Source organism: Saccopteryx bilineata, chromosome 4 (genome assembly GCF_036850765.1).
Source record: "Saccopteryx bilineata isolate mSacBil1 chromosome 4, mSacBil1_pri_phased_curated, whole genome shotgun sequence".
NCBI classification, from domain to species: domain Eukaryota; kingdom Metazoa; phylum Chordata; class Mammalia; order Chiroptera; family Emballonuridae; genus Saccopteryx; species Saccopteryx bilineata.
This window is the reverse complement of record NC_089493.1, coordinates 103,132,918-103,151,110: the sequence shown is the minus strand read 5'-3', so window position 1 is coordinate 103,151,110 and position 18,193 is coordinate 103,132,918. Positions and strand designations below refer to the sequence as shown.

Below are 18,193 nucleotides of genomic sequence, written 5' to 3'. Positions count from 1 at the left end.
ACTTAGGTGATTTTCCACCTCAGGTAAGCACTACATGAAAATCTGCCTATGAGGATGGTAACCTCCCTACTCCCTCAGATATCCAGCTAAGCTCTTAAGGAACAGCCCTAAGAATCACAAGAGAAGGGACATTGGTAGACCTCTTCAACTTATACACAAAGAGCAAACAAACTACTATGTTATAAGGGATTCAGCCTGTTTGGAAATGTCACTTCCATGTCAGTAATAGTCCTGGCTTCTGCCCAGCTGCCCTTCTAGAGTTTTATGGCTACTGATTTCAGAACTGCAACAACACTTGAGGGGGCTAAAATGTTTTCATGCAATTCTCGAAATCAGAGAATTGTTGCTATGTTGCTATTAATTAAGCAAAAACCTGACAGCTAGGTTAGTGGTGTTGTTAAGCTTCCAGAGGTAGTCACTGTGACATTGTTCCTCTGAAACAGGTTCCTTTTCTCAGATCAGTCTACACTTTCCAAATCACCTGCATTTTCCATGCTTGAAAATAGGAACATTCAGAAAACATGGCACATGGGGAATTCAAATGTTAGCACAGGTAAAAGGTCAGTTTAGAAACACAGCTAAGTTCAAATGTTAATTTTCTAGAAATTCTTATTAGTCAATCAAAGGAACAGAAGTAAGGTTTGACAAGGAAGTTAAACAATGTATTTCAATAAGATCTCTTTCTGCTTACAGAATACAGGGTCAGTAGTGAGTTGGAACAACTCTTGTGTGTTGTATGATGACACAGTGGGTCCCAGCTGAGTCACAAAGGGCATCTTAGTGGGAGCTTTATCTTTTTGACTTCTTGCTTACATCACTAAACAGCTAAATGGTTAGCATTTTTCTGCTTTATGATAAACATGCAGAAGAGTTAGTCTATCTAAGTGTATGATTTTAACTGCGGCCATTGCACAATTAACTTTGCTGTGGAGTTGCTTTTAGCTAAATCCTAGTATGATCGCTGTGTGCCCATATTTTAGTAATACCATAAAACGAGAGAGAAAACAGAAGGAACAACTTTGAAAAGGTAAAAGAGCACTCTTTCCCTATGGATGATGTAGGGCAAAGGGTGAGGACACAAAAGCAACAAGACTCAATTCCATTTTACAGGACAGGAGACCCTCTCACTTTACAACATTTTGGCACAGTTGAGGCAATCCTCTTGCTCCTGATGGAAAACATAGCTCTTGTTAGCTGTGTTCGCGAAGCATTTTTTGCAGTGGAAGCAGTAGTCATGCCAGGATGGTCTTTCATACGCCACCACACTGGACCCTTTACCAAACCCTTTCTGCACTTCATGCAGTACTTGGCAAATTTGGCCTCATAGCAGCTCACATAGTAGCAGCCCTCCCATTTAGGGAAAAAGCTTCCAGTCCTGATGCTTTGCTTGCAGTTGCTGCAGGTGAAACTCTTGTGCCAGACAGTTTCTTTGTACTCCATGTTCTGAGCTCCTGCCACAAATGGCTTGAGCAGCCCTTGTACTTGGGGGAGTCCTCCCGCCTGGAGCACTTGTTGCACAGGGTCTTGTCGACACAAAGGTCTCATTGGCCAAGAGATGCAGGCACTTGTCACAGAAAAGCAAGTGTTGTACCAGCGGAGGTTCTTGTAGTGCACCTCCTTGGAGTCCACACCAATGGACTTGCGGGATTCCACACAGGAGTTGGTGTAGAGCTTGTCAGAGCACTTCAGGCAGCACTGATAGCCATCCTTCTCCACATACTTCTTCCCCTTCAGGGGGTCCCTGCAGTAGTAGTAGTCAGACTTTTCAGTCATGGTGCCCACCTTGTGCCTGGAGGGACCTCACACTGGATGTGTGGACAACAGGATATATTTGGCAAGGACTGGATATGTATTGTTATCTACAATTTCCAACCTGCTACCTGGAGGTGCTAAGTAGCACAGCTATCCCCCAGGGTGGCCACTGCCTGTACCGAGACTGGGGCAGGGCAGTGGTCACAACAACGGTGGTGTTGGCAGTTAAAGGCTATGTTCTTATTACCACTCTTTTTTTTTTTTATATATATATATATATATATATATATATATATTTTTTATTCTTTATTTATTCATTTTAGAGAGGAGAGGGAGAGACAGAGAGAGAGAGAGAGAAAGAGAGAGAAGGGGGGAGGAGCTGGAAGCATCAACTCCCACATGTGGCATCAACTCCCACATGTGCCTTGACCAGGCAAGCCCAGGGTTTCGAACCGGCGACCTCAGCATTTCCAGGTCGATGCTTTATCCACTGCGCCACCACAGGTCAGGCTTATTACCAGTCTTTTAACCACTGTGTTATATGGTCATCTTAGCATTTTTCATAGAAATGGAATCTGTCCTGTAATTCTTTGTCTTCCTTCCATTATGTGGCATATATCACTTTCGTACATTTCAAAGTTTTTTTGAGCCCCTGTGATTGATCAAGTGTAGTTCATTTATATTGCAAACATGTCCTTATATTTTTTTCTGTAGTTGGTATGTAATAAAAATGCACTTATGATATCTACAAAATGCTGTTTTTGCTACATAGAAAAATATGACATAGATAATACATAGAAAATATAGTTCAGGAATTTCTGTTCTAAAACTACTAATTCTTCAGCAGATATGCAAATTTTAATTAGTGTTTGTGTTTGCATACTCTGGCATACAGATTTGTCATACCACAGCAAATACTGCTACCTAACAGTTTTACTTTATAGGAGATGTTTTACTCAAATGTAACTCAATTTATTCATTTTTATGGGGAGAGAACTTTGTGGTTTTTTGCACTCTTTCCTTTTTAACATTTTCTTCAGGTAATCAAGAGTGATGGTTTGCAAGTTATGGTGCATTTTCTATTACAAGATTTTTATGATTCCAATACAAAATTACAAAAAAGAAGAACTGTATAGTGATTTTTCATAAAGGCGCTTCCTTTATTCTGAGAAGTTTATCCTTCATAAATTTTGCTGTTAGGTAGTTTTCTGTTTCAAATGATGGTGACAATAGAGTAAAAAGTATTTTATTTGATAGGATTAAGAGTCCACAGCCTTATATCATTTTCCTTGTTTTCTTTTGAAAGCCAAAAGTATAGGCAGCAATTTTTAACTGGTATGCTGCAAGAATTTGTAAAACATGCAATACCTGACTATTTAGTCAGGGGTGCTGACCTCTTTTCCCTTAGATTGTCAAATTAAAAAAATGACAACAGCCAGCACAACAATAGCCGTCAGATGTGAATAAGACAAAATTATATGGGTTTTTTTGTGGTATTTTTGTTGTTGTTTTACAGATGGGCAGAAAATACATTTTTTGTTGTTGTTGTTGTTTATGCTGCAGAATTGTATTAATTAGTTTGTGTGCTACGAGATGAAAAGGGTTGAAAAATGGCTGGTGTAGGTAGGGGCCACTAATCTAGAATATTTCCCTCGGCTGTTGACCCTTTCACCCTGCTTTATAGTCTGCCTTTTTGCTCTACTTAACTCTTAATGCTCATCTGAATACTTTGTAGAATGCTGTTTTTTCTGTTGATGGTTTACTCACAAATTGCCAAATCCTGTGGCCTTAAAGACCATATTCACCTAACCAACATTTTCTTTTCATTAATTGATTTGGGGGGAGAGAGAGAGAGATACGCATCAACTTATTGTTCCTCTTACTCATGCATTCATTGGTTGATTCTTTTCTTTTATTTTTTTTTTGTATTTTTCTGAAGCTAGAAACCGGGAGAGACAGTCAGACAGACTCCCGCATGTGCCCGACCAGGATCCACCCGGCACGCCCACCAGGGGGCGACGCTCTGCCCACCAGGGGGCGTCGCTCTGTTGTGACCAGAGCCACTCTAGCGCCTGGGGCAGAGGCCAAGGAGCCATCCCCAGGGCCCGGGCCATCTTTGCTCCAATGGAGCCTCGGATGCAGATGCGGGAGGGGAAGAGAGAGACAGAGAGGAAGGAGAGGGGGAGGGGTGGAGAAGCAGATGGGCGCTTCTCCTGTGTGCCCTGGCCGGGAATCGAACCCGGGACTTCTGCACGCCAGGCCGACGCTCTACCACTGAGCCAACCGGCCAGGGCCATTGGTTGATTCTTGTATGTGCCCTGACCAGGGATTGAACCCCTAACCTTGTCATAGAGGGATAATGTGCTAACCAATGGACTACCCAGCCAGGGCCTAACCAACATTTTCTGCTGTTGACTATTTCTTCATTAAAATTCATTTCTTTGGCCCTGGCTAGTTGGCTCAGTAGTAGAGCGTCAACCTGGCATGTGGATGTCCCAGGTTTGGGTTTGATTCCCTGTCAGGGCACAAAGGAGAAGCAACTATCTGCCTCTATCTTTTCCCCTCTACTTTCTCTCTCTCTCTCTCTCTCTCTCAATATCTCTCTCTCTCTCTCTCTCTCTCTCTCTCCCCCTTCCCCAGCCATGGCTCCATGGCCTTTGCCTCAGGCACTAGAATGGCTCTGGTTGCAATGGAGCAACGCCCCAGATAGGCAGAACATCGCCTTCTAGTGGGCTTGCTGGGTGGATCCCAGTCAGGCACATGTAGGAGTCTGTCTCTTTGCCTCCCACTTCTGACTTAAGAAAAATACACACAAAAAAATCCTTTTCTTTGGCTTTCACTTTTAATTCTGTTTTTCCTTTGGTCCACTTAGCACTTTCTTCACATGTTTTCTTTTAGATTTTCAGGTATCACTTGCCATCTTAATACCTAAAATTTATTATTTACCATTTGCCAAGTGTTACTTAAATGCCTGTTTTTACTCATTTAAACCTAAAAAAAACAACAACCCAGAAATGCTGGCACAATTGGTTTCTTTGTTGTTGGGTACTTTTTTGGGGGAGGGGATACTAGAATATTGGGGACATCCACATGCCAGGTTAAGTAAATCATCTTTCCAAGATGTTGCAACTAGGAGGCAACAGAAGTGAAATTTAAACCTGGACAGACTGCCTCTAGAGGCCATGGTCCTCCCCCCCCCCCCGTTTTTTTTAAGACAGAGGGATAGATAGGGATAGACAGGAAGAGAGAGATGAGAAGCTTAAATTCTTCCTTGCGGCACTTAGTTCATTGATTGATTTCTCATATGTGCCTTGATGGGGAGGGGGGGGCCTACAGGAGACCGAGTGATCCCTTGCTCAAGCCCGCGACCTTGGGTTCAAGTTGGTGAGCTGTGCTCAAACCAGATGAGCCCGTGCTCAAGCCGGCGACCTCGGGGTTTTGAACCTGGGTCCTCTGTGTCCCAGTCAGATGCTCTATCTACCACTATGCTCCATGCGCCACTGCCTGGTCAGGCTAGAGGCCATGTTCTTTTCTTTTTTTTTTTAAGATTTTATTTATTCATTCTTAGGGGAGAGAGAGAGAGAAAGAGAAAGAGAAGATTAAGGAGCAAGAAGCATCAACTCTCATAGGTACCTTGACCAGGCAATCCCATGGTTTTGAACTGGTGACTTCAGCGTTCCAGGTTGACACTTTATTCACTCACTGCACCACCACAGGTCAGGCAAGGCCATGTTCTTTTTTGTTTTGTTTTGTTTTTTTAAAATTACCGAAATGAGAAACGGGTTGGGGTGGGGCAGACAGACAGTCTCCCGCATGTGCCCAACAGGGATCCACCCAGTATGCCCACCAGGGGCAACTGGAGCCATTCTAGCACATGAGGTGGAGGCCATGGAGCCATCCTCAGCGCTTGGGCCAACTTTGCTCCCATTGAGCCTTGGCTGTGGGAGGGGAAGAGATAGAGAGAAAGAAGAGAATGAAGGGTGGAGAAGCAGATGGGCGCTTCTCCTGTGTGCCCGGGCTGGGAATTGAACCCGGGACTTCCACATGCAGGGCTGATGCTCTGCCACTGAGCTAACTGGCCAGGACTAACGCCATGTTCTTAACCCCTTCAGTATCCTTGGTTTCTGGGTACCTCAGACGTATTTTAACTTTTCTTTTTCAAATTCAATATGTGAATTATTCAGTTCATCTCACATACCTACTGTTTCCCCTTACATAACACACTAAACTTGCTCATTCCCCTTTATTCTGTTATTGTTAATGTTTATAATCATCCTTCCCATATTAGCGTCTATAGAGATCCCCCTTATATATGTTGAGTCTGAATTTTTTCATTTAGTATAATTATTCAGTAAATGTATTTGAGTGCTACTTTATGCTAGGCCATTGGTACGTCATGATGTTTGAAGCAAGAACCTTGCTGGCATGGAGCATGTACTGTAGAAATACACTGCTCACATAAATTAGGGGATGTTTCAAAATGAATATGAAGCTATAAAAAACCCCTAATTTTTGTGAGCAGTATGTTAATATGATAAACCAGAAATTAACAGAATGCCAAGAAAATAAATGGTAATGGGAAACCGTTGTCAATAATGGACTTTTATTATTTACATCAGCTAAAATTTGAGTGTTTACTAATTGAATGCCAAGAATTATTTTAAGCTCTTAATATATATCTTACCTCAGTGGTGAGGAGAAAACTTTGCCTAGAATGGCCCTACAGCCTAACCACTGAACAAAGAAAATAATCCAGATTTAATCTGTGGTTTTCATTTCTTTACTACCACTCTCTTAGTTTAGGTTACTCCTCTTGCATGAATTCTTTGGAGTCATCTAAAAATTTCCCTCTCCCGACACCCCTCTCTTAATAGTTTATATTACATTGTAAATATGATTGTATTCCGTGTACCCTTGTTTTAATATTTTATTTTGGAGAATTTTAAAAGTATACAAAAATAATATAGTGTCTGTGACCTTTCACAAACTTGTCACTCATCTTAAACAGTAACAGTCATGACTAGTCTTATTTTACTTATATACTTCTGTCCATACCTCACAATCTCAAATTATTTTGAAGCAAATCCCAGAATCATGTAATTTTATCCATGAATATTTCAGTACATATTTGATGAAAGTTAAGGACTTTAAAAGACAAATACCATTATTGTAATATATAATGAATTGTTAAGAAAAATAATTTTTAGTATTATCAAATATCCACTGATTAAATATTTAATTTTCTCATTTATCTTTTTTTTTTCATAATTTTTTTTATTTTTTATTTATTCATTTTAGAGAGGAGAGAGAGAGGGAGATAGAGAGACAAAGAGAGAGAAAGACAGAGGGGAGGAGCTGGAAGCATCAACTCCCACATGTGGCATCAACTCCCATATGTGCCTTGACCAGGCAAGCCCAGGGTTTCGAACCGGCGACCTCAGCATTTCCAGGTCGACGCTTTATCCACTGCACCACCACAGGTCAGGCCTTCTCATTTATCTTTGAACAGCTTGTTCATTAAACTCAGGATTCAAATAACAAGTGATTAGAACCCTCCATTGTTTTTTTCTTTTCCTTGCCTTTTTTTTTTTTTTTGTATTTTTCCGAAGCTGGAAACGGGGAGAGACAGTCAGACAGACTCCCGCATGCGCCCGACTGGGATCCACCCGGCACGCCCACCAGGGGCGACGCTCTGCCCCTCCGGGGCGTCGCTCTGTTGCGACCAGAGCCACTCTAGCGCCTGGGGCAGAGGCCAAGGAGCCATCCCCAGCGCCCGGGCCATCCTTGCTCCAATGGAGCCTCCCTGCGGGAGGGGAAGAGAGAGACAGAGAGGAAGGAGAGGGGGAGGGGTGGAGAAGCAGATGGTGCTTCTCCTGTGTGCCCTGGCCGGGAATCGAACCCGGGACCCCTTGCACGCCAGGCCGACGCTCTACCACTGAGCCAACCAGCCAGGGCCTCCTTGCCATTTTTTGTTGAAGAAATCAGGTCTTTGTTCCTCTAAAGATTCCCAGCCAGAGTCTATGTTTTGCAGAATGCTGCCTTGAAGTATACTTTAACATGTTCTTTTGTTTTTCCTTATTGATTAGTTGAATCTAAGGGTTTGTTCAGAATTGGTTTGTTTTCTTTTTTGAGTTGGGAAGGGAAGAGCGAGACTACTTCACAGGTAGTGATGATGTCTTCCATCAGAAGGTACGCAGCAATTTGTCTTCTGTGGTGTTAGCAGCTGTTGATGTTAGGGCTTTGGAATGTTCATTCTTTTTTTTTTCTTTTTTTTATTCTGAAGCTGGAAACCGGAAGAGACAGTCAGATAGACTCCAGCATGTGCCCGACCCCCGGCACGCCCACCAGGGGCGATGCTCTGCCCTCCGGGGCGTTGCTCTGCCGTGACCAGAGCCACTCTAGCGCCTGGGGCAGAGGCCAAGGAGCCATCCCCAGCGCCCGGGCCATCCTTGCTCCAATGGAGCCTTGGCTGTGGGAGGGGAAGAAAGAGACAGAGAGGAAGGGGGGGGGTAGAGAAGCAAATGGGCGCTTCTCCTATGTGCCCTGGCCGGGAATCGAACCTGGGTCCCCCGCACACAAGGCCGACGCTCTCACCGCTGAGCCAACCGGCCAGGGCCTTGTTTTTTTTTTTATACAGAGACAGAGAGAGAATCAGAAGGATAGATAGGGACAGACAGACAGGAATGGAGAGAGATGAGAAGCATCAATCATCATTTTTTCATTGCAACACCTTAGTTGTTCATTGATTGCTTTCTCGTATGTGCCTTGACTGGACCTTCAGCAGACCGAGGAACCCCTTGCTGGAGCCAGCGACTTTGGGTCCAAGCTGGTGAGCTTTGCTCAAACCAGATGAGCCCACGCTCAAGCTGGCGAGCTCGGGGTCTCGAACCTGAGTCCTCCGCATCCCAGTCCGATGCTTTGTCCACTGCGCCACCGCCTGGTCAGGCTGGAACATTCATTCTTTAGGGCCACCCTTAGATTTTAAAAAACTTATTAAGAAATTGAGATATAATTCTTATAATCTAAAATGCACCCACTTAAAGTGCACATTTCTGCAATTTTTAGTATATTCACATTGTTGTTTTTTGTTTTGTTTTGTTTTGTTTTTTTCTTCATTTTTTTCTGAAGCTGGAAGCAGGGAGAGACAGACAGACTCCCGCATGCGTCCGACCGGGATCCACCCGGCACGCCCACCAGGGGCGGTGCTCTGCCCCCCAGGGGGCGATGCTCTGCCCATCCTGGGCGTCGCCATATTGCGACCAGAGCCACTCTAGCGCCTGAGGCAGAGGCCACAGAACCATGCCCAGCGCCCGGGCCATCTTTGCTCCAATGGAGCCTTGGCTGCGGGAGGGGAAGAGAGAGACAGAGAGGAAAGCGCGGCGGAGGGGTGGAGAAGCAACGCTTCTCCTATGTGCCCTGGCCGGGAATCGAACCCGGGTCCTCCGCACGCTAGGCCGACGCTCTACCGCTGAGCCAACCGGCCAGGGCACATTGTTGTTTTTTTAAAAATGATTTTATTTATTCATTATAGAGAGGGGAGAGAGAGAAGGAGGGAGGAGCAGAAAGCATCAACTCCCATATGTGCCTTGACCAGGCAAGGCCAGGGTTTTGAACCGGCAATCTCAGCGTTTCCAGGTTAACACTTTATCCACTGCGCCACCACAGGTCAGGCTATAGTCACTATGTTTTATAGTTTAACATCACTGTCCAATTTCAGAACACTTTCATTATTACCCCACACAGGAACCTGGCACCTAAAGGCAGTTAGTCCCAATTCTCCCCATTCCTTGTTAAGCACAACTTTCTGTCTCTATGAATTTGCTTTTTCTGGACATTTCATATAAATGGAATTACACATTGTTGTGACTGGTTTCTTTAACTTAAGAAAATGTTTTCAGGGTTCATCCTTGCTGAAGCATGTAACAGCACATTATTTCTAAATAGTATTCATAATAATGTTATGGTTGAATAGTATTCTATTGTGTGGATAATACTACAATTTGTCCATCAGTTGATGGACATTTGGGTGTTTCTGCTTTTGGGCTATTATGACATGCTGTTAACCTTTGTGTACAAGTTTGTTTGAACATGTGTTTTCAGTTCTCCTGGGTATCTATCTACCTAGGACTGCAATTGCTGGGTCTTGTCCAAGTTTTTGAGGAATTCTGTTTTTCTTTTAAAAAAACCAAACTGCCGTACCTGACCAGTGGTGGTGCAGTGGATAGAGCAGGGGTCCCCAAACTACGGCCCGCGGGCCACATACGGCCCTCTGAGGCCATTTATCCGGCCCCTGCCGCACTTCCAGAAGGGGCACCTTTTTCATTGGTGGTCAGTGAGAGGAGCACATTGACCAGCTCATTAGCTAAAAGCAGGCCCATAGTTCTCATTGAAATAATGGTTAGTTTGTTGATTTAAATTTACTTGTTTTTTATTTTAAATATTGTATTTGTTCCCGTTTTGTTTTTATACTTTAAAATAAGATATGTGCAGTGTGCATAGGGATTTGTTCATAGTTTTTTTATAGTTCAGCCCTCCAACGTCTGAGGGACAGTGACCTGGCCCCCTGTGTAAAAAGTTTGGGGACCCCTGGGATAGAGAGTCGGCCTGGGATGCTGAGGTTCCTAGTTTGAAACTTCAAGGTCACCAGCTTGAGCCCAAAGGACACTGGCCTGAAGCCTGAGGTCGTTGGCTTGAGCCCAAGGTCTCTGGCTTGAGCAAGGGGTCATTGGCTCAGCTGGAGCCCTGGATGAGAAATAATCAATGAACAACTAAAGTGATGCAATTATGAGTTGATGCTTCTCATCTCTCTCCCTTCCTGCCTTCTCTCTCTCTCTCTCTCTCTCTCAAAACAAAACAAAACAAAACAAAAAGCTGCCACCATAAAGACTACAAAGTTGGTATCTTCTGTAATTACAATTGGTGTTTCAGAATTGGATTGTTTTTATGCATATATAAACATGGTTATTGTTGAAAATAATTATTAAACAGCAATTGAACTTCATAGTATTTGAAAAAAAATTATTGATTTTAGTGAGAGGAAGGGGGAGAGAGAGAAAGAGACAAGAATATAGATCTGTTCCTATATGTGCCCTGACTGGGGATTGAACTGGCAACCTTTGCACTTCTAGACGATGCTCTAACTAATTGAGCTACATAGCCAGGGCGAACTTATTAGTACTTTTAATAAATTTATATGATAGTTTATCTTTGCCCCATTTCTCTCTCTTTTTTTTTTTTACTAATTTCTTTAAAAACTTCCAAATGCTGCCTGGCCAGGTGGTGGCGCAGTGGATAGAGCATCAGATTGGGATGTGGAGGACCCAGATTCGAGACCCCAAGGTTGCCAGCTTGAGTGTGGGCTCATCTGGTTTGAGCAAAACTTGGACCCGGGATCGCTGGCTTGGGCGGGGGCTTGCTCGGTCTGCTGAGGGTCCACGGTCGGGGCACATGTGAGAGGGCAATCAATGGGCAGCTGAGGTATCACAGCGAGGGACTGATGATTAGTGCTTCTCATCTCTCTCCGTTCCTGTGTGTCTGTCCCTATTTATCCCTCTCTCTCTGTCTCTGTAAAAAAAAAAAAAAAAAAAAACCTCCCAAATGCTGTACTTTATTAGTTATAAAGATTTTACTTTATAATGCTTTAAATTTTTGTTTTTTAGTGACATTTAGTTACTTTTATTTTGGAAGGTTTTTTTTTTTTTTTTTTTTTTTTTTTTTTTTTTTACAGAGACACAGAGAGAGAGTCAGAGGGACAGACAGGCAGGAACAAAGAGAGATGAGAAGCATCAATCATCAGTTTTTTGTTGCAACACCTTAGTTGTTCATTGATTGCTTTCTCATATGTGCCTTGACCGTGGTCCTTCAGCAGAACGAGTAACCCCTTGCTCGAGCCAGCGACCTTGGGTCCAAGCTGGTGAGCTTTGCTCAAACCAGATTAGCCTGCACTCAAACTGGCGACCTCAGGGTCTCGAACCTGGGTCCTCCGCATCCCAGTTCTACGCTCTATCCACTGTGCCACCGCCTGGTCAGGCTATTTTGTAAGTTTTTATTTTAGTTTTTGATATCTTTATTATTAAGTTAATATATTTATATGAAAATTAAGTCATAGGAATGTCAAAAATAGTGACTTTTGTGGTAATCTTAATCTTCCAGGAACAATTACTGTTGTCTTTTGGGTGTATATATTTACACATACACAGCAGTGATTCTCAACTGGGGGCAATTTTGCTCCCATGGGACATTTTACAGTGTCTGGAGATCTATTAGGTTTTTCCAACCAGAGGGTGGTACTACTGACAGCTAGTAGATAGAAGTCAGAGGTTCAGAGATGCTGTTAAACAGGCACAGGACAGGACTCCTCCCCCACCTCAACCCTTAAATAAAAATATTATCTAGTCCAAAGTGTATAGTAGTGCTGAGATTAGCGACCCCAATGGTAACTACAGTTGATTCTTGAACAACACAGTCCTGAACTGCGCTGATCCCCGTATCCATGGCTTTTTTTTTTCAGCAGTATACAGTTGGCCTTCTGTCTCCCTGGCTTTTGCATCTTTGGATTTAACCAACAGTATTTTCCATCCGTGAATGCAGAGGGCTGGCTGTATACATTTTTCTACGTCATTTTAATTTATTTATTTATTTATTTATTTTTACAGAGAGAGAGATGTCAGAGAGAGGGACAGATAGGGACAGACAGACAGGAACAGAGAGAGATGAGAAGCATCAATCATCATTTTTTTGTTGTGGCACTTTAGTTGTTCATTGATTGCTTTCTCATATGTGCCTTGACCGTGGGGCTACAGCAGACCAAGTGACCCCTTGCTCGAGCCAGCAACCTGGAGTCCAAGCTGGTGAGCTTTGCTCAAACCAGATGAGCCCGCACTCCAGCTGGCGAGCTCGGGGTCTCGAACCTGGGTCCTCTGCGTCCCAGTCCAACGCTCTATCCACTGTGCCACCACCTGGTCAGGCTCTACGTCATTTTATATAAGGGACTTGAGCATCCATGGATTTTGGTATCCACAAGGGTCCTGGAATCAATTCTAATACTGAGGGATGACTGAAATTTTTGGTGAGTCAGAAGTTACATGGGGATTTTGGGCTGCGCAGGATTTGATGTCCCCAAATGCTGTGTTGTTCATCTCTGTGTGTCTTTGTATAGATTATCTCATATCCATTATGTCCAATACCTAGAAAAAATGCCCGGCAGTAATATAATTATGGCAGTAAATATGTAATGGTTGAGTGAATATATTAATAAAATAAGCTCTCACTATAATTTGTTTTAAATACTTTTCCATTTCAAAATATATAAATCTCCCTCATTTAAATTTTGTTTTTAAATTGATTTCAGAGAAAGGAAAGGGGGAGAGAGAGAGAGAAACATCGATTTGTTTTTCCACTTATTTGTGCATTCATTGGTTGATCCTTGCTTGTCCCCTTACCAGTAATTGAACCTGCAACCTTGGCGGGCATATCAGGACAATGCTTCACCAACTGAGTGACCTGGCTAGGTCTACCTAATTTTTTTTTAATGTTGTTATAGTGTTAGGTTTATGAAATCCTATTATTATTTGTCAAATTAATTTCGCTCAGAAATCATGTACCCAAATACTAGAATGCTTATGGTCAAAATAGCTTGTTGCCCTACCCATCTTGTCCTTTTAGTTCAGCTTTTCAGAAGCAATCACTTTCAAATCTTTCTTCCACTATTTTCATCCTTATTAAATAATAGCATAATATTTTATTAAATAATAGCATAATATTTTCTTTGGCAGTATTAACATTACCTTAATCTGCCAGTTATGGCAATTGAGGATTTATCATACTTCTTACATTTCTTTTCACCATATTCCAGTATAGATAATAAGACAAATTTTGCATTATTATGACCATGGAAATAATAATTTGGAGTCAAAAAGTATACTGTGAATACTTGCCCTTTGCTATACATTTTTTGTTTTCCTTAGAGTTACCTCCTTTTTATTTGATTATTAGTTTTATGTGCATTTATTGCTATTTTTCTAAAAGGTCCTAAAATCCATCAAGGTTTTCAAACTCACAAGTGAGCAAATCACCTACTGGTTCAGCCTCTTGTGTGGAGGGCGTAGAGTGGAATGGGAAGAACTTGCCTTTCAGAGCTGTTATTATTCTGAACCCTCTGTCGTTCTGTTTGCTGTAGAGTTACTGCTCTGAAACCTTTGTCTGCTGTTCTTCAGCTGGAATCTCTCCTCCATTTTTTTAAAATTTTGTTTTTGTTAATTTTTTACTGGATTTTATTCTTTATTCGTTCTTGGCTTAGTCCTTCGTTTTGCTGAAATACAATATGTTGTCTAATCGTTTCTTGAAAAAAGTTACATAGGAGGTAAATTTTGGGACCCTGACTCTTTTAAAAATGCCTATTTTATTCTCTCCCTTGTTTGGTAGGTTGGCTGGAAATAAATTTTCATCAACATTTCAAAGGCATTTCTCTTGTCTTTGAACTTTCAATATTGGATTTGAAGGGTTTGAAGCGGTACTGATTTTTTATCCTTTTTGTATGTGTGATTTGTTTTGGTGTCTTGTTTATCCTGGTTTTATTAAATTTTATGAAAATGCATATTGTATTAGGCACCAAGAGAATTCTTTTACTTCATAGTCCAGTATTTCTCAATAGAGGGCACCATAGGCTTTTAGGTAGTACTGTACCATTTTTCGTTGGACTTGATTGTGTGTGCAGGGCTTTTAGTACCCTGGCTCCTGGGCACTAAATGCCAGTGTAAGTCACTGGTTATTGGAACATCTACAAATGTCCATACATTTCTAAACACCCCTAGGGGAAGGCAGTACTAATCTTTCTTGAGAAGCATTATTGTCCTCCCAAGTTTTTAGGGCTTTTTTTTTTTTTTGTTCAATTGATGATAGAAATGCTAATACAAAGTTTTTCTTCAGTCTCCTGTTTTGTTTTGTTTTCTCTTTTTGGTTTATTTTCTGAGTTATTTTCTTCAACCATATATTTAAATCCTATTAAATTTGTAAAAGCATTTTCTAGTTTGAATTTTTTATTTATTTATTTATTCATTTTAGAGAGGACAGGGCGAGACAGAGAGAGAGAGAGGAGAGACAGAGAGAGAGAAGGGGGGGAGGAGCTGGAAGCATCAACTCCCATATGTGCCTTGACCAGGCAAGCCCAGGGTTTCGAACCGGCGACCTCAGCATTTCCATGTTGATGCTTTATCCACTGCGCCACCACAGGTCAGGCTAGTTTGAATTTTTTAAAGTTAATCTTTTGGATTTTATTTTTGAGCATAGTGAAGTTGTTGAAGTTTTCTTTCTCTGAATTGTCAGTTTCCTCCAAATTTTTTTTTAGTTTTGGTTCTCTTCTTTCTTACCTAATGTTTTCTTCGATATTTGATGATCATTGACTGTTTTTTGGTAGTTATGAGCTTTTTTATCCCTTTTCTTAAAACTCATTTTTTATTTCCATTAAATTGTGTATAATTGGTTCTTTTAGCTTATAATTCTCTGAGTCTCCAGATAACTACCTGTGTAGAATTCTGTTGGTCTCAGATGTCCTCAGTGTCAGTGTAAGTTAAAAAAAAAGTTACATAAAAATAATTTATCATCTTTGTGTTGTGATTTTACTAGAGCTTACCTGCAGGATAATATTCTATCTTGCTGAACTATTTGGAGTCTGGTTTTCTTCAAGTCAGTTCTTTCCACAATTCTCTTATATTTCCCATTAGTATAAGGTTACTTTCTCCCTAGATTCTTATTTTCATCTTGCCATACTTATAAACTTTAGGTCCTTAACTTTCCTTTAGTTGTTCCTTTTGTCATACTCTATGTTTTGCATAGTGTCCTTGTGTTCCTGTGCTGATGTCTTCACCTTTTCTAGTATCCTTAAATCCTAGTTTTGTAAACCAGGTTCAATATTTTTAAATTCTCCTTCCCTAAGCCAGTGTGTATTGCAGACCTTTAGATGCTGTTGTGCTACCTGGTACAAACAAATATATGGCATATGGCACAAGTTTATTTTTATTTAAATTCAATCTCTAAAGAGAGTTTTTTTTTCCTCCCTTTGAAAGTAATGGTTATGTCTGCCTGACTGGGGGTAGCACAGTGGATAGAGAAGGTGTGGCCAACAGTTTTTGCCCCCCGGGCCAGATTAGAAAGAAAACTTTTTTTTATGGGTCGGACTAAATATTAAAATTAAAAAATGTTAAATACAAAAACGATTCATTTAAGTAAACAAAATTTTGTTATGTAATTTGTTTATGAATAAATGTGAGTGAAAAAAATTTTAATGTACAGTATTTTAATAAAAATAGTTACATACATATAAATATCCAAACTAATCACAATCAGTCGAAACAATATTTAATTAATAGAATGAGCTTGAAGGGGTTATATCGCATATAAAACAATTATTTTGGCCCTAGCCGGTTGGCTCAGCAGTAGAGTGTTGGCCTGGCGTGCGGAAGTCCCGGGTTCGATTCCCGGCCAGGGCACACAGGAGAAGCACCCATCTGCTTCTCCACCCCTCCCCCTCTCCTTCCTCTCTCTCTTCCCCTCCCGCAACCGAGGCTCCATTGGATTGGAGCAAAAGTTTGCCCGGGCGCTGAGGATGGCTCTGTGGCCTCTGCCTCAGGCACTAGAATGGCTCTGGTCACGACAGAGCGACGCCCCAGATGGGCAGAGCATTGCCCCCTGGTGGGCGTGCCAGGTGGATCCCGGTCGGGCACATGCGGGAGTCTGACTGCCTCCCCGTTTCCAGCTTCAGAAAAATACAAAAAAAAAAAAATTTATTTTGTTTTACAAACAGGCTGGACATGTTTTCAGTTATCAACTGCAGCTATTGTCTATGCTACAATGTCACTTGATTCAGCACACTTGACCACAAAAATAATGAATTGTTTGACCCTGGGTGTGCACTGGCAAACTCCACCCAAAAGAATGTGGGTTTCACATCACAGCTAAACGTCAAACAGTTCATATCGAGTACAGACGAATACAAAAGTTATAAATCTTTATAATAGAATTTTTTTAAAAAAATGAAGCATTGCAGATCCATTCGACCAATTATTGGAAGTTAACCCTAGATTAGTCACACATAGAATTCTTTTCCGCGTATTACTATCTTCTTAAATATCTTGATTTCCAGTCATCAAAGACGCTTCCACTTCTGAGTAGCTGAGATTTTAAAGAAGCAGAGAACATTAAAAATTTGATTATGGGCCACATAAACTCATTATGTGGGCCATATCCAGCCCGTGGGCCGTATGTTGGCCATGCCTGGGATAGAGCATCGACTTGGGATGCTGAGGTCCCCGGTTCAAAACTCCGAGGTCACTTGCTTGAGCATGGGATCATCAGCATGATCCCATGGTCTCTCTCTGGCTTGAGCCAAAGGTCGCTGGCTTGGCTGGAGCCCCCCCCCCCCATTCCTGACTAAGCACATATGACAAGCAATCAATGAACAACTAAGGCAACAAACTATGAATTGATGTGTCTGGTCTCCCTCCTTTCCTGTATCTCTCTCACAAAAAATAAAAACAAGAAAAGAAAACTAATGGTATGTCATTTATGCTGCTTTATTACATATAAAATGCTATATCTGACTTTTTCTACAAATTTTTAAAAAGATTTTAGATATTGATTTGAGAGAGAGAGAGAAAGGAGGGGAGAGGAATGGGTATAGAATTCTTGGTTGACAGGGTTTCTTTCATCACTTAAATGTGCATCATCCCACTTCTTCCATGGTTCCTGATGAGAAGTCAGCTGTTAATCTGGAGGATTCTTTGTGATAAATCACTTTTTATTATTATTATTGATTAGAGAGAGAGAGAGAGAGAGGTAGAAGAGGGGAAGGAGAAAGGCGAGAAGCATCAATTTGTAGTTGTTTTACTTTAGTTGTTCATAGATTGTTCCTCAGTATGTGCCTTGACCAGGAGGCTCAAGCCAAGCCAGTGTTCCTTTGTTCAATCTAGTGACCTGTGCTCAAGCCAGCAACCCTGGGACCATATTGATGATCCCACGCTCAAGCCAATGACCTCACACTTGAGCTGGCAAGCTTGTTTCAAGCTGACAAGCCCATATTCAAGCCAGAGACCTTGGGGTTTTGAACTGGGATCCTCAGCATATATGATTGACACTCTATCCATTGTCTTACCACTAGGCACTTTGTTAATCTTTTTGAGATAATTCTCTTTTTCATTGGCTTTTGATAATTTGGTTATATTGATAATATGTATTGGTGTGAATTTCTTTGAGTTTACCTTGCTTAAATTTTGTTGAACATCTTGGATGTGTATATCAGTGTTTTTCAAATAATTCTATCCTTTTTTCCCCTCTCCTATCTATTATGTGTATGTTGGTATTCTTAATTGTGACCAACAGGTTTCTGACACTCTATTTTTCTTCATTTCTTATTCTTTCTTTTTCTCTGACTGGCTAATCTCAGTCA

The 18,193-nt window shown here is 41.6% G+C and overlaps 1 protein-coding gene, 1 non-coding gene and 1 pseudogene across 2 annotated transcripts in view; 1 reads left to right on the top strand and 2 right to left on the bottom strand.

Moving 5' to 3' along the window:
• STRN3 (striatin 3) overlaps window positions 1-18,193 on the top strand; it is a 117,253-nt gene that overhangs the window by 5,111 nt on the left and 93,949 nt on the right. The gene's annotated exons all lie outside the window — the stretch shown is intronic.
• LOC136335198 (four and a half LIM domains protein 1 pseudogene) lies at window positions 1,130-1,815 on the bottom strand (annotated as a pseudogene).
• On the bottom strand, window positions 8,292-8,368 carry TRNAT-UGU (transfer RNA threonine (anticodon UGU)). The gene has a single exon. It is a non-coding gene; the product is annotated as a tRNA-Thr (tRNA).